This window comes from Eptatretus burgeri, chromosome 15, assembly GCF_056783735.1.
Source record: "Eptatretus burgeri isolate ZD-2024b chromosome 15, Ebu_testis_v1, whole genome shotgun sequence".
NCBI lineage: Eukaryota > Metazoa > Chordata > Myxini > Myxiniformes > Myxinidae > Eptatretus > Eptatretus burgeri.
The window spans coordinates 33,346,326-33,368,446 of NC_140975.1; the positions used below are offsets into that span (position 1 = coordinate 33,346,326).

At 39.4% G+C, this 22,121-nt stretch overlaps 1 long non-coding RNA gene and 1 other non-coding gene across 2 annotated transcripts; one reads left to right on the forward strand and one right to left on the reverse strand.

Moving 5' to 3' along the window:
• Positions 1 to 5,086: 5,086 nt before the first annotated feature.
• LOC147011886 (uncharacterized) lies at positions 5,087 to 7,249 on the reverse strand. The gene is made up of 2 exons (XR_015051758.1): positions 7,125 to 7,249; positions 5,087 to 7,027 (listed from the first exon to the last, which is right to left on the reverse strand). It is a non-coding gene; the product is annotated as an uncharacterized LOC147011886 (long non-coding RNA).
• Positions 7,250 to 21,480: 14,231 nt separating this feature from the next.
• TRNAR-CCG (transfer RNA arginine (anticodon CCG)) lies at positions 21,481 to 21,553 on the forward strand. The gene has a single exon. It is a non-coding gene; the product is annotated as a tRNA-Arg (tRNA).
• The last annotated feature ends 568 nt before the right edge of the window (positions 21,554 to 22,121 follow it).

A 22,121-nucleotide genomic window follows, 5' to 3' on the forward strand; every position in this document is an offset into this window, starting at 1 on the left:
GGAAATGTAGCAGGTGCTGTAAAGAGTATAAAAGATGCTCAGAAAGAATCTCATAAATTACAAGCAATAAAAGAAATTAAGAAAGGTAAAACTCAGTTGTCCACCCAAGAACGACAGAAAATAATTCAAATACTTGGATCAGGGTTTCAAAAGTTTTAACATCTTTTTCCTAAATAAATACAAGTATGGAAGCAATTGATAGTATCTATGATTTGGATGATACTATTATTATCTCAAACTCCACTAAAAAAGAAGATTACTTCAAGGTAAATGCAATAACTGGAACAGACTGGAATACAAATGGTACAAAAAGTTTTGAAATAAATAATCAACAAACCTATTTGAATCTCTCCGAAAGTTTCTTGTTGTGTAAATTTAAATTCACTAAGGCTGGGAATAACACAAACGCTACACTTGTAAATGATTTCTTCTGGAAAATGTTTGATAGTGTGCGATTGTATATTGGAACACAAGAAGTTGAAGCGGTTGATTATGTCTCTGCTGTATCTGAAATGATGAAATTTACACTCTATACATTCAGTGATAGAATGGGAAAGGGGTCTGTCGAAGGTTTTATTCCTGATATGTCAACGGGAACAAACACAGACCCTGGATATATTCAAAGGAAAGGAATGTATAATGATGATACAAAAGCAGAAAATAGTTTTACTGTGGCAGTTCCTCTTAAAGGTATATTTGGATTTTGTGATTATGATAAAGTTCTGTATGGTCTTAAAATTAGATTTCAACTACAAAGGAATGATAATGAAAATAGATTGCTTTTTGGTGTTGGTAATGCTTTTGGTGATCAGAATAAATTTGTAATTGAGGAGATGAGTTGGTATATCAGTGAATATACTCCTAATCTTAAAACAGAAGAGATGTTGAATCGAAGACTTAACTCAAAAAAACCACTCAGTGTATCATACCTCAAAAGAAGATGTCAACACGTTAAACTCAATCAAACTACTTACACGTGGAATTTGGGTGTTCTGGAAGGAAAGCCACGATATCTGTGGATGATTTTTAAAAAGCCAGATGGTGATACTGCGACTGATAAGAATAATGCATTGAGTGATAATGCTAAGGTGAAACAACTTCGCGTTTCTCTAGATGGAACATTTTATCCACGAGATAGATTGGAAATTAATTGGGAAAAAATGATTTTGCTGAAGCATACAAGTCTTACCAAAAGGTGTGTGAAAGTAATGGAAATAAAGAACCTATTTTGGATATGACAGCATTTAAAAGTTTGTATACAATCTATACGTTTGACCTGAGCGCTCAAAAAGAAACTATAAAGTCTAATCGAGTGGATACTTCCCTATACATTGAAAGAGGAGAGAGTGAAGAAGTTGATACATATTGTTTGCTTTTGGAAGAAACAGAATTGCAGATTAATACAGATAATGGTGTGATGATTAGTCTCACATAATTTTTTGTTAAATAAATGAGTGGCAAAGTACCAACTGGGGTATATGTTAATCAAATCAATCTTCATAAACTATCATCTTGTGTTCAAAATCAAAAGCCTTGTACGATTAACGTTAATACAATTCAGAGAAAAGGAGCAGTAAGAATTGATGTTTTGCTCACAAGAGAACAGGTTAAAATCTTGAATGACACTGGCTCACTTAAAATTAAAATGACAAAACCAATGTTGAAAAAATATTCAATAAGAGAGACGAGTGGAGGATTTCTCCCATTTCTAATTCCTTTATTTGCTGGTTTAAGTGCGGTTGGAGCATTGACGGGTGGTATTTCAACAGCGGTCAAAACTGCCAACGAAAGGAAGGCTCAACTCCAGGCTCAAAAAGAATTGGAAAGACATAACAAAGAGTTGGAGAAACAAATTAGTGGAAGTGGTGTAATTGTAGATTTTGCTGAAAAACTTGAAGGTCTGCCTGATAAAGCGAGATTGTTAGTTGGAGATATGCTTTCTTCTATAGCACAAGCAGGTGTAAAATTAACGAAAAGAGGTAATGGATTATATCTTTCTAATAAATAAATGAGCATTGATGAGTGGTTGAAAGAATTTGGAAAGAATACAACATCAAATTTACAACTTGCCAAATATTGTAAGAAATTAAAAATTCATAATGTGGTTATTTGTATGAGAGATGAATTAACAAATGTGTCGAAACATACAAAGAATATTATTATGAACTTAGAAGATAATGATGGGAACGGTTCTCATTGGGTTTGTATTTTTAATAGTCAAGACAAATATTATTTTGATAGTTTTGGTCTTCCACCACCTGTTGAAGTCATAAAATTCTTACAGAATGGTGTTTATCAAACATTTCAAGTCCAAGAATTAAATTCCAAGTGTTGTGGTCAATTATGTCTATATGTGTTATTTCAACTCAACAAAAATAAAAAATTTTATATTATTTTTAATCTAATATAAATGACTTATGTTGGTAAAGATGGTTCTATCTTTGGTGTATCTCAAGAACTGGATATTGATTTATCAAATTATTACACAAAGGCACAGGCTGAACGATATAAATATAATATAAACAAAAATATTAACATGAAAAATGCTTATAAATTAAAAAATTATCCAAGCCCGACTGACGCGAATGACTTGGTGAGATTAAGCGATTTATCACAATATATATACTTAAATAAAACGGCTGTGTATTCTAAAGATACAGAAGTGTTGATATTATCTCCAGGTCATACAGAATTCACAGTTCGAATTAAAATAAATTTTTATAAAGAAGGGCGTATCGTTTGTATGAGAATAAAACAATGGGGGTATGATATGAATGATTTAGGGTATAATTGGTCATTTAAAATTAACCTCGAAGACCTGGAACAATTAAATCAGTCTCGTAAGGAAGAATATTATCCACTTGGTATCGAGAATGAGTTTTGTGGAGCCACGATTAGTAAACAACAAATAAAAGAATTTAATAAGGGTAAATATAATAATGGTTTTGCCCTTGTTTATCTCATGAAAACAGAAAAAACAGGATTATATATAATAAGTAAGGAAATACAAAATGATTTAACTATGGGAAGATGGGGAGGTGTTTCGTGCCATAATATTATTCTAACATATATTTCTAATACATAAATGACAGCAAGAAGGCTTCAAGAAAATTATCATTTCTGTGTTCAAGCATACCTTCAAGAAAAGGGTATTCGGTATTTTAATAAATATGTTCTACAACATAAGAATGAGGTATTTTCAATAAAAGATTGGCATTATGCTGATGTTGATAAACCGACAACTTTAGATTTAATTAGAATGTTAAATAATGAAAAAATTATAAGGTTAAGAAAAGGTAAGGCTCTTTTAGAAATTCAAAAGAAATTTTATTGGTATCCTGTTGTAAAAAAAATTATTTTGGATACAGGAATAACAAGAAATCCTGATGAATATATGTATAATATTCTATGGGGTGTAAACGATTCAAGTATAGTAAGGGATGAGGAAGGAGTTGAAGAAGAGAGGGAAGAGAGAGAGAAGGAGGAAAGAGAGAAGAGAGAGAGGGAGAAGAAAGAGAAGGAGGAAAAGGAGAAGAGAGAGAAGGAGGAAAAGGAGAAGAGAGAGAAGGAGGAAAGAGAGAATAGAGAGAGGGAGGAAAGAGAGAAGAGAGAGAGGGAGGAAAGAGAGAAGAGAGAGAGGGAGGAAAGAGAGAGAATGAATAAATATCAAAATATGGAAACCAGTGAGATTCAAAAAAGATTTGTGGTATTACAGAAAATAACTCAACCCACCGAGGAGGAAAACAAAGAATTGACAAGTCTATTTGCAATACTTTCGACAAGACTATTAGCATCGACAAGATATGGATTTTAATTCAAGTTTTTTCTTAAATAAATGGAGGAGAGAGTGAAGGCATTTCTAAGGATTCTTTATGTTTTAAAAATTAAGATTCAAATGTGCATGTTGGAAACTAAAAAGGTTTTTGCACTCTGCAGGAATTTTTCTCATAAATAAATGAGTTATTGTCTCAAATGTAAAAAGAAAACTAATACTAAAAATATTTCATATATTAAAAGTAAAAATAACAGGGTTATACAAAAAGGTATATGTTCGGTGTGTGGTTCAAAAAAAAAATCAATTTATCTCCAAACACAAACTCGGAGGAGATATACAAAAGTTTTTATCAGGAAGTAAATTTACAACTACTGGAATACCAGGGGAATTACATCTTCCAGGTTATTCTTTCTGTGGTCCAGGCACAAACTTAGATAAAAGATTAGATGAGGCAGACAATCCTAAATCCTGGAGTAAACCAATCAATAGAGTTGATGAAGTGTGCATGAGACACGATATTGATTATGGGAATACCACAACGTTGGAAGAAAAGCATGAAGCCGATAGAGAAATGTTGTATAATTTGTCTCTGATACAAAATCCAACCTTGAGAGAAAAAGTTGATAGGTTCATCGTGAAGAAGATGATTAGTGCTAAATTGAAACTTGGACTTGGAAATTCAAAAAACTTATAGGCTCTAATGATGCCATTAAGACTGAAGAGCAATTAGCTGATGAATTACATAAACCAATATTCACAAAGTTTCAGAGAAGGAAAGTTTATTCCAAGGAAGTTGATTATATCTGGTCTGCTGATTTGATTGAACTCAATAATGATAAGGGGTACAAGTATGCTTTAACCGTTATTGATTTGAGGAGTAGATATGCGTGGGTTGTCCCTTTAAAAAACAAAACAGGTAATACTCTTATGTTAGCTTTTCAACAGATATTTAATAAAAGTAAGAGAAAACCTAAGAAATTGTGGACTGATGAGGGTAGAGAGTTTTATAACAAGACATTTATGAATTTTTTAAAAAATAACAGTATTACATTATACAGTACCTTTAATGAAGGGAAGGCAGTTGTTGTTGAACGTTTTAATCGTACCTTAAAAGAGAGACTATATAAAAAATTCACACAACTCGGTTCACAACAATGGTTATCTTTTATTCAGGATATTGTGGATAAGTATAATGACACGATTCACACGTCAACGAATATGAAGCCATCAGAAACATTTACAAAATTAAAATATGAAAAAGAGATTAATGTCAGAAAACCTAAGTTCAAAGTTGGTGATATCGTAAGAATATATAGGTGGAAATCTCATTTTGAAAAGGGTTTTACTGAACGATGGACGAAAGAACTTTTTAAAATTGTTGATGTAATAGATACAGTTCCTTGGACTTATAAAATATATGATTTGGAAGGGAAGAGATTTTAGGTTCATTTTATTCACAGGAATTACAAAAGACAAAACTAAGCAGATAATACACCTTTGTGGACACTAGAGGGACAAGTATATAATGTGTGTCAAGGGGGACGTTCTTAGATCTGTGAACCCCAAACACAGAATCCTCAACTGAATAGTCAAGGCTTAACTTTTGTTTGTGTGTGTGTGTGCAATGGGAGCAATAGGTTGGCGTTTCACTCCCTCCTACTATACACCGTTGTGGACACTCGAGGGCCAAGTCCGAGGTGTATAACAGTATATAATGTGTGTCAAGGGGGACGTTCTTAGATCTGTGAACCCCAAACACAGAATCCTCAACTGAATAGTCAAGGCTTAACTTTTGTTTGTTGATGTGTATGTGTGTGTGTCCCAACCCTCACATTCAAAATCTCAACCCCAACCCTCACATTCAAAATCTCAACCCCAACTCAATCCTCACCCAACACAATGTCTTTTTCAAAATGAGATTTCCACCTATATATATATATTTTTACGTTTTTTTTTTTCTTCTTCCAATTCTGTCTTTTAAGGCTTTCAGGTTTGATGACGTAGAAAGAGGGAGTAAGCCTGCACTTTCTTCCCAGAACGAACAATGTATATTTTTTTGTTTTTTTCTCTTCTTCCAATTCTGTCTTTTAAGGCTTTCAGGTTTGATGACGTAGAAAGAGGGAGTAAGCCTGCACTTTCTTCCCAGAACTTTCTTGATCTTGCTCCCATCAAGCACCATCCGACAAAGAACTACATCGATAGGTTTAGATCCCAAAGAGTGATAGCAACTCCAAAAGTCTCCAAAATATAAATAAATAAAATAATAATAATAATAAATAAATAAATAAATAAATAAATAAAAGCCCCCAAAAAAGTTTCAAGTGTCCAACATAAACCCAACTTTCCAAGTCTTCAAGGTATAACCACATTCCCGTTGAGTTTCCAAGATATGTATCACATTGTGAGTTATCAATCCAGAACCCACATTTCAAGTATTCAAAGTAAAACCAACTTACAAAGTCTCTTAAGGATAACTCATTTACTGATTTTTTTCAAAATTTGTGAGTCTCCAAGGTAGGCCCCATATTTAGAACCATCTTGGCAGAACCCTTTTCCTGAGTCTCCAAGGTAGTTATTTAAACCATCAAGGCAGAACTCATTTACTGATTTTTTCAAAATTTGTGAGTCTCCAAGACAGGCCCCATATTTAGAACCATCTTGGCAGAACCCTTTTCCTGAGTCTCCAAGGTAGTTATTTAAACCATCAAGGCAGAACTCATTTACTGATTTTTTCAAAATTTGTGAGTCTCCAAGGTAGGCCCCATATTTAGAACCATCTTGGCAGAACCCTTTTCCTGAGTCTCCAAGGTAGTTATTTAAACCATCAAGGCAGAACTCATTTACTGATTTTTTCAAAATTTGTGAGTCTCCAAGGTAGGCCCCATATTTAGAACCATCTTGGCAAAACCCTTTTCCTGAGTCTCCAAGGTAGTTATTAAAACCATCAAGGCAGAACTCATTTACTGATTTTTTCAAAATTTGTGAGTCTCCAAGGTAAAACTTGTATTCTGGCTCATCAAGGTATAACTTGTTCAGTGGGTATTGTCTTGATAACTCACAATGAGTACTATTGCTGTAAAACTCTTTTTCAGGATTTTGCTGGTCTCCAAGGTATAACTCTTTGGTTGGGTCATCAAGGACGAACTCGTTCTGTGGGTCTTGGTCGCTCATAAGGTCTTCAACCAAGCCAACAATTTCGCCCCAAGTTGTAGCAAAAGCAGTATTTTCATTTCGTATTTCAGACACAATTTCCTGTGAGAGAAAATAATAATGTATTAATTAAGTTATTTAATTATTAAATGAGTATGCTTCAATCAAAGTTTGAAAATAGGAAAATAAAAAATCTTACCTCAATAGATAAGAGGTTTGAATCCAGTTCATCAACTTGAAGGTTTAGTTCCATAGAAGACAGAGAGTTCCAAGGAACACCAAAGTCATCCCACTCAAGGTCTTCAACCAAGCCAACAATTTCCCCCAAGTTGTAGCAAAAGCAGTATTTTCAGATACAATTTCCTGTGAGAGAAAATAATAATGTATTAATTAAGTTATTTAATTATTAAATGAGTATGCTTCAATCAAAGTTTGAAAATAGGAAAATAAAAAATCTTACCTCAATAGATAAGAGGTTTGAATCCAGTTCATCAACTTGAAGGTTTAGTTCCATAGAAGACAGAGAGTTTGAGACAAGCACACAGAACACCATTGCCAGCAAGAACAAATGTTTAAAATGGAGCCTGGGTTTGAAGCTTTTATAGAGAAAGACTGGTGGGTGTGGTTTCCTTTGGAAATTCCCTGGGCAAGCCTAGGCAAGCCTTCATTGGGAAATTTTTCAAAACCATAACATCCTGTAATTTTCTAGTGATTTCTTTGTGAGTCAGAGATGAACTGGAAATGATGTAAGAGTGGGCGGGGCTTAGCAAAAAGTAGGCGGAGCTTAGGAAAAGTGGGCGTGGCTTAGAAAAATACCTTATGAAAAGTGGGCGGAGCTTAGCAAAAGTGGGCGGGGCTTAGGAAAAGTGGGCGTGGCTTAGAAAAAATACCTTATGAAAAGTGGGCGGAGCTTAGCAAAAGTGGGCGGAGCTTAGGAAAAGTGGGCGTGGCTTAGAAAAATACCTTATGAAAAGTGGGCGGAGCTTAGCAAAAGTGGGCGGAGCTTAGGAAAAGTGGGCGTGGCTTAGAAAAATTACCTTATGAAAAGTGGGCGGGGCTTAACAAAAGTGGGCGGGGCTTAAAGAAAAGTGGGCGGGGCTTAACAAAAAATAACCTGTGGCTCAGGAGGTGGTCAAACAAGAGCATTAAGAGAAGTTTATCATTTCGTAATGACACAAATGGGGTATCTTAAAAAATATAAAGATTCAAATGTTTTGTTTGTTAATATTTTAGATGGGGATTATTGTGCAAAGAAAATTAAACTATTGAAGGAATTTGAGAATGAACAAATCTTTATAGGTTCAATGAGTGAGCTGTTCAACCCCCAGGTGTTCAATTCAATGAGGTTCAACCTCCAAGTTAAAAGGGGAGACAAATAAATATACCTTGGGATAAAAAGGGGGGTTTATTTTTAGGGAAAAAAAAAATAAATCGCTGAAAATCCCCCATTCATTTACATGGGGAAAAGTGAGCCAGAATCAGTATTCTTACCCTACTTATGAGACTTGGACTCTAACCAGGGATCTGAGATGGACACTTAAGTCCTTTGGTACCAGGTCTCTTCGGAGAATCCTTGACTATCGCTGGTCAGACTTTGTGCCCAACGTGCGGTTGCTGAAAGAGACTCAAATGAGATTTATTACCTGCATAGTTCGTGAGCGTCAGCTGCGGCTGTATGGACATGTGACTCATTTTCCTGACGCTCATCCTGCTCACCAGATTCTCTCGGCGAGGGAGCCTCTTGATTGGAGGCAAGGGAGCCGTCTGGCCATCCCCTGGCCAATGAGCCGACCACGTGCCCCATGGTTGCAGCAGGTTGATCAGCATCTCAAGAAGATGGGGATGGGCCAGGCATCTGCCTGGGGGATGGCCAGACGGAGGCCCCTAGAGTACCGGTGGAAAGTGGATGCAGCGACGCGCTGCTCCAGCACATGCTCCCAAATGTGACCTGACGCCTTCTTATTTGTTTGTTTGTGAACAGAATATGTTAAAACGTTGTGGACAGATTATGACAAAACTTGGTGGATGAGTTCGGTAGGTCAATTGACAAGAACAAGCCGATTAGATTTTGGAGGTCTGGATGTAGATCTAGCCAATCAGTGGGATGTAAAACGTCAACTGCACAGCCTTGCAGAGCTATGTGCTTCACCGAGTGCCATTCTAGTTTACTACCTGCGACATGTCACAGGTCTAGAAGTGCTCCACATTTTCACAGTTGGTTTTGGTGTTGGTGGGATTCGTGTTGGGGTTTATTTTTGAAATGTGCACCCACTTGTCGGACAGCTTACCTGACTAGACCCACATCTGTCGCTTACCTCCACCCATCATGGGCACCCAAACAAAATGATATGTGACCACCATCTTGGTTTTCTGGTGGACCTAACACATTAGGCCTGTCGGCCTCTGCTGATTAAACACTGCCCAGTTTTTTGAGTCAGATTTCCATTGGTTTTGTTTGGGTCGAGTGTTAGGATGAGGGACCCTGAAAAATCTCATCATTTGTTGAATAAGAATTATTAGTAAAGTTTAATCAAGCCCATCAGCATGCACATACGTGCCTCTCTAAAGAAAATAACGTTACGTAATTTTTTTGAAAGGCCCCATTTCAAGGGTTAAATTTCAAGGGTGAAACAATCCGTGACTGACGAATCAGCTCATTCTGATATAACCGTGGTGGAGGCTGACATGGATACCACAAACACCACAGACAGATATAGACGAAATGGCGATCATGCTTCCTTTTCCAGAGATGAACAACAAGGCACCCCTTCTAGTCAGATGGGGATGATGCCTGTGCTCCATTTCCACCAGAGTGCAGCAATTCCATCAGCCTTGAGGTTCAGCATGTATGCCACAAATCCCAGGAGCTTTACCCCTTTCAACCGGTTCACCGCAGCCAGTGTTTCCACAAAGGAAGGTGGTTCACAGTTGATTGGAGAGTCAGCAATAGGGATAGTAACAACTCTGACATCCAACTCAACAGCTGGTGTGTCAGCTTGGGAAAGGCGCTCAAAGTAACTGGCCCAGCGCGCTTTCACTTCAGACGCCTCTGTCAAGAGCTCACCACCCTCCACTCTAAATGCAGTACACCGACAGATGGGCTTGGAGGACCGCAATGCATGGATTCCTGTGTAAGCAGGATGAGAATCACTGGACCACAGGTGATGCTCTTCCCCCTCACAGAATCCTTGCACATAAGCCTCCTTGTCCACCCCCGTTTTTTGTTTTTTTTTAACCAACGTTATGCCACAGTTCCAGGAACAGGTCAGTTCTGCCATCAAGCTGCCTCTGCACCTCTGGCCAGGCCAATGGTATCCAGTGTACATTGGGAAACAAATTTCCTCCTCGCCTGACAGTGGGCTCCAAGACACCCACAGAAAACATCAAGGATGGTAGTCTTAAAGGCACTCCACCACTCTTCAGGATCCCCTAAAAACACCAAGATTCCCAAATCCCCACTCAGCCTGTTTGCAAACCCCTCAGCTACCCTCTCATTGTGAGTTTGCCAACATCCAGCCTCGGCTGGGATGGTTCAATTCTCCTGTATTTAAGCTGAAACTTCAGAGTCGCTACAACAAGACTCTCATCGGTATTGAGGAACTGAGCACTCCGGTAAACCCTGCCAGTCTGGAGCATCCTCCAGCAACCATTAACAAGCACATTGTGAATCTCTTTTGCCACACCACCAGCGTTGGAATACCAAGTCCAGCGATGTGGCTGTAAAGCACTGAAACCATGAATCAGCCACCCTCAGTCCACGACATCTTGCGAAGACAAGTAACTTTGCGCTATTCTGGTTCTTGGTTCCATACCCATGGGGACCAACACATATTTCATAACTATCCCTATCAGTGCCAGTCAATGCAATGAAATCCCCCAAGACAAGAAGAGTGTCTCGCTGGGGCACTGGTTAACCACAGACTCGAGCCCAACATAGCATATCTCCTCATTGAGATCACTCGCCAAAGTCGGAGCATATCGAGAGTCCAGTGAAATGGCACCCAAGGAGAGACAAGTCGTCAGTCTCATAATGCTCTCGTCGACTGGTGTTACCTCGATTATCATAGGAGTCAGCTTGTTGGACATAGCTAGAGCAACTCCCTCGGCATGGTAACCATCAGTGACCAGACCAATCGTAGGTGTAACCACCCACCATGATCTCGCCGCAATCCGGTCTCTGAACCTCAGAGAGTGCTGCGATACCGATGTTGAAACGCTTGAGCTCAGATGATAACAGAGACAGGTGATCATCCTCTCTTAGGGATAGGAAATTCCAGGCACCCACCCAAAGGGTGGGTTAACCCTCAGGTTAACCCAAGTAGATTGCCGTGAACAACGGCAACACCTCAGCACCACCCCGACACACACCCTGAGGTGGTGAACAACACCTCAGCACCACCCCGACACACACCCTACCACAATCTGACCCAGGAAAGTTACCCCATGTTTTTCATCCTATTATCAAAGAGTGGCAGTGCCGAAGGCTTTGCCCCAATCCCGTCATCCGGTGAGCTGCCCTGTGAAGAGAAACTGCATAGGAGGTACTCCCACGGAGTGGGTTTTCAGATTTCTTTGCGTTTTTCTTGTGTTTTGCGGAGTGAAGGGTTTTACGGTGGCCGGAGTGCAAATTCTGCCACCAACCTCCTAATAAAAAAGTAACCCAACTGCAGGAAGATGTCCGCAAACACAGTTGGACACGAGATATTGGATGGCCATTGGCTCACAAGGAGCTCCTGCACCTTCTGACAGGTTTTGTTTTTAATCCTGTTGGGTGTCCATATAATATACCCTCCTCACCAAGAAACCTGGTGGGGGAGACGGTTTAGTCACCGACAACCCGACCATGAAACAGGTTAGTACAGGCTTACATGATACTTGTCGCAAGTCACAGATATAATCTGGCCTCACCTGACAATAACAACTCACACACTCGTGTCTTATCTGGGGACAACCATTTTTAAAAGAAAATGTCAGGATAGTTTCACATGATCATTTGTGGTGACCATCCCTACCTTGTCTACATACATTTTGGAGGAACATCCTGGCATCCTTTTACATTTAAGAAATGCTTTTATTCCTTCTTTACTTTCACTTCGATCTCTTCTATATTACTTAAACTCCTACCGTTGGTGTAGAATCCTTTTCCCTTCCTGTAAATAATTTTATCTGACTGCCATTTCATACCTTCCAACCTCTAACCCTCAAGCTTAAAATGACCCAATTGTCCCTGTTCAAACAGCATCAATCAAATTTCCCGCAGAATTCCAATGGGGAATTTCCTTTTATTTCATGTTAATTTCCATGGGGAAGGTTTCTCATTGGGCCAAATCACCATCGCAATTTCATGTAAGTTTTGCGAACAAAAACGTTTAAACGTTGGAATGAAAACTGTATGTTAATCCATCCATCACATTCACCAAAGTTTCAATTTACACTCAAAGACATTGAGGCAGCAACATTCACAGGAAACTCTCTTTTATTATCCCTCCCCCCCCCCCCCCCCGGAGGAAGGGAGTGGGATATTGTAATCGTCCAGTTTGTTTTTTCTGTTTGTTTGTTTGTCTGTTTGTTTGTTTGTCTGTTTGTCTGTTAGCAACTTTATGGCAAAATGGCTTTTGGAAACACTATCAAATTCAATCCACAGGTGGGCAATGAACCTTGGACGACCCCATTAACTTTTGGGTCCAATGGGATCAAAGGTCAAGGTCAAGGTCACGAAAAGATCAAAATCGTTTTTCGCTCATAACTTCATCAAAAATTATCTGATTTACTTCAAACTAAGCTTCTAGTGAACCTTATTCTATTTGTCACTTATAATCCTACCCATTCCTATAGTACTCCTGGCTCAGGGGGGGGGGGTGTGGGGGTGGGGTGTTTGTGTACATGACTCTTTTAGAGCGTTACCCTAATTTTTTTTTGTTCTATATGCAAAGACCTTCAAAAAAAGTTTGGGTAACACCTCCAGATCAAGTACGTTTCCTCTGTAGGGTCCATCTTGGATTCGCAGTTGGCTACCAGCAAACTATAATTGAACCAAAATACCCGTATTGGGTTTAGATGGAATAAATCATTATTAAGCATCCATAAATTATGAATTTTGATTGACTTCAATTACTTATGCATTGCTTAACACATTTTAGCATGATTTATTCTCTTAAAACTTGGTTCACAGTCGAAAATGACTATTTTACATAATTTTAGTCAAAAATAGCTTTCAACTTGAAAGTAGCTCAAAGTTTGATGGTCTCTGAATGACTTAATATTGTAAGTAGAGCTATAAAATTTGGCCAAAAGTTTCATTGTTAAGTTCTCTGAGCAATTCAATTTTCATATTCTCACAATGGGGCTGTGTGATTACCACAGAGCTCATTGTAAACCAAAGTCACCCCAACCCCCAAATGGCCACTTTTGTGGTATTTCATCAAATGATATCTCCTTCATTAAATGCCATGGTAAGTTGATTTTTTTATACTAAATATAGGTTATTGACCCCAAGGAATTCATTGGTAACATTTTTCTATTTTTTTAGTTGATCTAATAAGCATAATCCCAAGATTTTCCTCAAAATGACTGCCAAAATAATGAAAAGTAGACATGATTTACCATTGAAGCTTTAATTAATGGTCTAAAACAGTGATGTCCATATGCTCCAATCCTACAGAGACTGTATTGAGACACTCATCTTAATTAGATGTAGGGGAACTTGGGGCACAACCACATACCGGGGCAAGGTCAAGTACCAAAAGATTTCCATATTGTATTTCTAGCCATCACACCATGGTTAGAATGATATGGGCTTTTCCTCGATAAAGGTAATACTGTGATGACAATGCTGTTAGGATCCATTTGACCTTGACACTATTGTTCGAGGCCAACCACCATGTAACCAAAAGATTCCATATGTTATTTCCCATTTATTCATAACACATATATGTAACTGAACCATCAGACCTTTTTTTTTTTTTTATTTTTTTTTTGTATACCTTGGTCGAGGCTCGTATGAGAGCGAACACACAACTCACAGCAAGGAGGCATGAGACAAGAGGGGCGGGAGTGGAAGGGACAGAACATTGGGGAACAGCCACAGGTGAACTGTGGAAGGGAGAGGGATGGGGATGGGACGGGGAACATGGCGAGGAGAAGATGGACATTACAGGGACTTTCAGGAAGGAAAGCAGGAGAATTGAAGGAAGTGGGCTTGGGTGGATTATCGGGGGTAGAAAAGATCGAGGATTTGGATGGGGGAAGATAAGAGGTGGTGGTGAACAGCTGTTTTGAAAGCCTGGAGGGAAGAATGGGAAAGAATAGAGTGAGGAAGTTTATTCCAAAGGCGGGAAAAAAGAGGAATGAAAGAGTGAAGATGAGCAGTGATTCGTGATTTTGGTAGTTTAAACAGAAAGGGGTTGTTGGCGGACCTTGAGCGCCCTGTGGAAATGTGGTTGGGACAAATCGCAGAGAGAGCAGGGGGGCAAGGCTGGAGAGGAGTCGGTAGAAGACAGAAAGACCACCGACCAACCTGCGGTGATTGAGTGAGAGGCCCAAAGACTCAGCTTCATTGCGGGAGATGCCAATGATCTTAAAAGCCCTGGTTTCGACAGTGTGAAGTCGAGAAAGGTGGGAGGCAGGAGCACCAGCCCAGAGGGGAGAGCAGTACTCCATCAGGCTACGGACAAAAGCTTTGTAAGTGGTCAGGAGCTCAAGAGGGCCGAGGAAGGACTTTGCACGACGGAGGATTCCCAGTCGGCGACTGGCTTTTGAGGCAAGGTTGGAAATGTGACTTTCCCAGGAAAGGTCATGGCAGATAGTGAGACCCAGAAGCTTGAAAGAAAAGACTTCTTCCAGAGGATTGTTGAGAAAGTGGATGGGGGGTTTTCTAAACGGTCCTTTCGAAGAGACATAGTGAGAGTGTGAGATTTGTCTGGATTGAAAGACATGTTCCACGTGTTGGACCAGTTTGTGATTTTATCCAGATCTGCAGTGAGCGAAGAAGCTGCTGCTTGCCGGTCTGAGGGATGACAGATGGTACGGCAGAGGGTGGAGTCATCGGCAAAGAGAAATAGAGGATTTTCCAGAGAGTCCGAGAGATCATTGATGAAAACCAGAAAAAGAACAGGGCCCAGAACGCTACCTTGAGGAACTCCAGCCTGCACAGGAAGAGGGGATGAAAGAACTCCATTTAGGGCCACACGTTGACTGCGACAGGAGAGGAAGTCTGCGAGCCATGAGTGGAGATGGCCTTGAATACCATGGGAAGAGAGTTTGGTGAGTAGGGCAGGGTGCCAGACTGTGTCAAAAGCACGTGATATGTCCAGGGATACGGCTCGGATTTCCTGTCTGGCATTGAGGACCTCCATCCATTGATGGGAGAGCAGTAGCAGCATATCCAGGGTTGAGTGACCTGGTCTGAAACCAAATTGATGATTGGAAATCAAGCCATTGGAGAAGAGGAAGGATTTCATATCTGAGGCGATGATGGATTCCATAACCTTGCTGATGATTGGGAGAAGGCTGATTGGTCTGTAGTTACGGGGATCTGTTTTTGCACCTTTTTTATGCAGGGCAGTGATGTTAGCAGATTTCCAAGCAGATGGCAGATGACCTTGGGAAAATGAGAGGGTGAATAGAACAGAGAGAGGGTGAGCAAGAGCAGAAGAGCAGGCTTTGAGGACACGTGGGCTGATGCCGTCTGGACCGGTTGCAGAATCTGACTCGAGGTTTGAAAGCAAGCTCTCCACCTTGTCAGGAGAAAAGGATACAGAGTCCAGGGACAGTTTGGTGCGACTGGGTAAAGTGGGTAGAGATAGTGATGGGTTTGGGACACATGGGACCTTTTTTTTTTTAGAAAGATAAGGACATTTTTTTTACAAAGGGAACACTGTTGAGGGTCTATTTGACCTTGAATCCTTCACTCAAGGTGAAATATCAGGTGACCAAATGATTCCCCATATGTGATTTCCTATTAGTGTATAATACATACCTAAGCCCTCAGATCATTTTAAAGTAAATTACAGGGATATGAAAGTCTATGATGTCATTTTTGGGGATACCTAAGTGAGGTAAACTATGATGTCACAGTGAGGTTAACTATGATGTCACTTTCTCTTGGCAACTGGATTTTCAAGAAAATGAAGAGAAAACAATGCTGCAAACAAAAGGTAAGATTTTAATGGATCACCTTTGATTTTAAGTAAATATAATGGTCAAAAGTTGTAAATGCAATATCAAAGAATAATTGTATCTCTTAAAATGAAATATTTTAATGAATAATTGTGAAATCTAGTTCAAAATATTTAAATTTCAAAGCAAAATGGGGGAATCCCCCATATGGGGGAATCCCCCAATTCTATCTGATCCCCAAAATGAGGGAATCCCCCAATTCTATCTATAAATTGACAAATTGTCTAATGTCATAAAATTTGATCAAGAACACATAGAAATATAAATTAAATGTCAAATCATACATTTTTAAGGGTAAGGAATTGAATGGATTTGGTTTCAAAGACCTTGACTTATGCTTTCAGGGTCAACTATTAGTATTCAGATATTAACTAGGCAATTTGTAAAATTTTATAAAACCTGATCTAGAACACATAGAAATATGAATTAAATGTCAAATCATCACATTTTTAAGGGTAAGCAATTGAATGGATTTGGTTTCCAATACGTTGACCTTGGCCTATGTTTTCAAGGTCAACAATTATTATGCACATATTAAATGTATCAGCTTGTTAAATCATATCTAGGATACATATGAATATGAAAAAAATGATAAATTATACATTATCAGAAATTGGGGAAGAATGGAATGGAAACTATCATCACATGTTTTCTGCCTAAACAATAAAACAAAAACAGACCCCCATTAACACGAACACATGTAACATGGGGCACAACCATACATGTAAATGGATGGGGCACAACCACATACCAGTGTGTGATTGTGCCCCAGGCCTGGGACACAGCCACACACTGGTATGTGGTTGTGCCTAATCCAGAATATGCAGAATAGTTTACATGTATTTACCTGTTATGTCCTTGAGGAGACGGGGGGGGGGGGCTGGGGGGGGTATCATATACAATTGCCAAAATTAAAACTAGCATTGATTCCAAATAGGTAGTTGTCCAATTTACTTTAAGTGTGTGGTTGTGCCTCCAATAACCCTAGTATGTACAACATGTAGTACTAATAATATCCTTTTTTTTCAGGGTTGTGAAGAGTTGGATAAAGTGCCAATGATGGAGTCTGTAACTCTTGTAAAGTCATCTCAAGACCTCTGTTATGATGCAACAAAATGTATTATCTGCCAAAAAAGTAGGCAATGATAAGATAGCAAGCACAAGCAATGGCTGTAAAAGGATACGGGAAGCTAGCGGCATACACAATGACCATGTTTCCAAAAGACTGAAGCTTGTTGAAGGAGATGGGTTTTGTTATTATGTGACTAATGAATGTTACAAGAAGTAAACTATGAAGACAGTTCTTGACAGAATAACTAAGAAGAATCTAGTTCAAGGCCAAGACTCATCTTTTTCTCAGCAGAACCAAACTGAAGGTAGAAGCTCTCGCTCCCAGTCAGTTCGCCACCGACCAAATGCAGATATTACAGCAACAGGATTGCGAGTTGTGAACTGCATTATCTGTGATAACAAATCCTACAAACAACTGTACACAAAATATCGCATAAGTGAATCCAACCGTGCTATGTCTTTTCTTGCTGCAACTAACTTCTTCCAAGATGCCGTCCTCGACCGAAGTTGTGATCTTCAAGATCCACATTCTGTGTTTGGAGCAGATCTGTATTATCACAATGAGTGCATGACTAAGTACATGTATAAGTATAAGTCAAGATCTAAGGACTAACAGCTTGTTTGACTATTTTTGACTAAAATTACATAAAATATGGTCATTTTCTACTGTGAACCAAGTTTTAAGAGAATAAATCATGCTAAAATGTGTTAAGTAATGCATAAGTAATTGAAGTAAATCAAAATTAATAATTTATGGATGTTTACTAATGATATATTCCATCGAAACCCAATATGGGCATTTTGGTTCAATTATAGTTTGCTGGTAGCCAACTGCGAATCCAAGATGGACCCTACAGAGAAAATGTACTTGATCTGGAGGTATTACCCAAACTTTTTTTTGAAGGTCTTGGCATATAGAACAAAAAAAAGAAAATAGGGTGACGCTCTAAAAGAGTCATGTACACAAACAACCCCCCCAGAGCCTATACTACAGTGAAAAATGCATATTTGTGAAGATCGGTAGGGTCCGAAGTTTTGGAGGTCATGGTCATCGGTCAAAATTACATATTTTCCATTATAGATCAAAAAAGGTTAGGAATATGCATGTTTACTATGGAAGACATATATCAAGTCCTTTATTGGCTTTCATTTGACACCATGACCTTTGACCTTATGTGGCCTTGAAAGGTCAAAATCATTTAACGGTCATAACTTCGTCAAAATGGTTTCATTGACTTCAAACTAAGACTAAAATATTCCTTATTCTATTCCTTATAATCAACATTCAGGTTAAGGAAGTATCAAATTAAAATTTGATCCCCAAAAGAACTTTATGCCTTAAATGGGTGGGATTTGTTGTGCCTGGCAACACTTGTTAATTTTAAATTTCAAGGAATCGAGCACATCTCCCCCAAATTGGATACACAAGGAAAAATCAACCATTTTCAAGTCCTTCGCAAGATGTCGTTGACTTAGGGTGGCTGGTTCATGGTTTCAGTGCCCACAGCCACATCGCTGGACTTGGTATTCACACAACTTGGGCACAAAATGAACAAATCGATTTGCATTGCTTAAAGAGGCAAAATATCACCATCACCATCACCATCATAATTATCACCACCATCACCATCACCATTGTCACCATCACCATCACCACCATCATCACCATCATCATTATCACCATCATCATCACCACCATCACCATCATCATTATCACCATCACCAACACCATCATCATCATCATCACCATCATCAACACCACCACCACCATCATCATTATCACCACCATCACCATCACCAACATCATCATCATCACCATCATAATCACCATCACAATCATTATCATCATTACCATCACCACCATCACTACCACCACCATCACTACCACCATCACCACCACCCTCATCATAATCACCACTACCATCACCACTACCACCACCATCACCAACAGCATCACCATCATCATCACCATCATCAACACCACCACCACCACCATCATCATCATCACCACCACCATTATCAATACCACCATCATCACCACCACCTCATCATTATCACCACCACCATCATCATTATCACCACCACCATAATCACTACTACCACCACCAACACCATCGTTAACACCACCACCATCACCAACACCATCATCATCATCATCACCAACACCATCATCACCATCAACACCACCACCATCATCATTATCACCACCACCATTATCACTACCACCACCATCATCACCACCACCATCATCATTATCACCACCATCATTATCACCATCACCATCATCATCACCATCACCAACGTCACCATCACTATCACCACCATCATCATCACTACCATCACCATCATCACCACCATCATCATCACCACCATCATCACAACCATCACCACCATCATTATACCACCACCATAATCATCACCAACACCTTCATCAACACCACCACCATCACCACCACCATCATCATTATCACCACCACCATCATCACTACCACCACCATCATCATTATCTCCACCATCAGCATCATTATCACCATCACCAACATCACCTTCACCACCATCACCATCATCAACACCATCACCATCATCATCACCAACACCATCTTCACCACCACCACAACCATCATCACCATCACCAACATCATCATCATCACCATCATTATCACCATCACAATTATTATCACCATTACCATCACCATCATCATTATCACCACCACCATCATCATTATCACCATCACCACCACCACCACTATCATCACCATTATCACAACCACCATCACTACCATCACCAACACCATCACCACCATCATTATCACAATCATCACCATCACCACCATTACTATCACCACGACCACCACCATCATCATTATCACCACCACCATTATCGCTACCACCACCATCACCATCATCACCACCACCATCATCACTACTACCACCACCATCACCATCATGATCACGGTCACCATCACCAACACCATCATCATCACCAACACCATCATCATCTCCACCACCATCATCATCATCACCACCACCACCATCATCACTACCACCAACATCATCACCACCATCATCATTATTATCACCATCACCACTAACACCACTATCATCACCACTATCATCATCACTACCATCACCATCATCACCACCACCACCATCACCATCACCACCACCATAATCACTACTACCACCAACATCATCATCAACACCACCACCACCATCACCACCACCGTCATCATAATCACCACCACAATTATCACTACCATCACCATCATCACCACCACCATCATCATTATCACCATCATCATTATCACCATCACCAACATCACCATCATTATCACCACTACCATCACCACTATCACCATCATCACCACCATCACCACCACCATCACCAACACCACCCTCATCATTATCACCATCACCATCACCAACATCACCATCATTATCCCCATTACCATCCCCACTATCACCATCACCATCATCATCATCACCACCACCATCATCATTATGACCATCACCATAACCATCACCATCATCATTATCACCACCACCATCATCATTATCACCATCACCATCACCACCACCATTATCATCACCATTATCATCACGACCATCACCAACACCATCACCACCATTATCACCACCATCATTATCACTACTATCATTATCACTATCACCATCACCAACACCACCACCATCATCATTATCACCATCACCAACACCATCATTATCATCATCACCACCACCACCACTATCATCACCATTATCACCACCACCATCACTACCATCACTAACACCATCATCACGATTAGAGAGCAATGTTTGAACACGAACATTGGTAAAGGTAATAACAGTTATATTCTTGTGTGTTTGCAGATGCAGCTTCATCATTTGTAATCTAATAAACGGATGTCACAAAATGGAGTAGTTCCTATTCAACTATCACCACCATAACCATCACCACCACCATCAACAACCAGGTAGATTCATGGGAGTGAAACTATCCTTTCCTCTCGAATTAAACATGCTCTCCCATCGAATCCGTTTTTCCCAATTATGTGTCTGATCAATGGCAACACTCCAGCCCTGTGATATCCTTCAGCCTTCCACACTCTCATCCCCACTCCAAATTTCCCCAAATGGAATGAAGTCGTTTTGACGGATTAATTTAATGTGGGTCAGTATGGCGCAGACATGATGGGCCGAATGACGTCATGCTTAGTCAAAATCCTTGGAAACATCAATGCATATATATTATACTATATACAAAATGTACACTCCTTTAATACATTATTAGAACGATGTGATATGTTGGCCCAGTGGCCTAATGGATAAGGCATCAGCCTCCGGAGCTGGGGATTGTGGGTTCGAGTCCCATCTGGGTCGAGTACTTTTATTTATTTATTTTTTACTCTTTTAAAAAAAGTCTTGTCCAATGACGAAATGCATTTTGTTCGTGTTTCAAACGTCATTATTCTGAAACCTGATTTTTATCGTCATTATTGCGATTTGACGTTTTCCCCTGATGAATGGAGCTGAATTTTGTCCGTTTCAACACCACCAATGTTGAGCTGAAAAATAACGTTTCCCACAATTTGATATCGTAATTTAAAGTCTTGTTCCACTTGTTCTGCATTTCCCAAACGAGTCGTTCGTTATCCATCGATTCGTCGTCCGAAGGTCCATTCGACATCCTGTTTATTATCTTCACCCTCTCGTCATCGGTTTAATTTATATTTAACTAAGTTTTAATTAATTTCCGAAGTCAATGCTGACTTCCAGAGTTATCACGTGAGTCATCAAATACTGTTTATCTTTATCTGTGGAAATAACGATGTAAATTTTAGAACACGAATTTTATTGTGTATCTCATAATTATCGAAACAACCATATGTTAATGAATAAATGTTTGATCGTAAATATGAAACTTGTTGGTGTACTCGTCAAATGAATG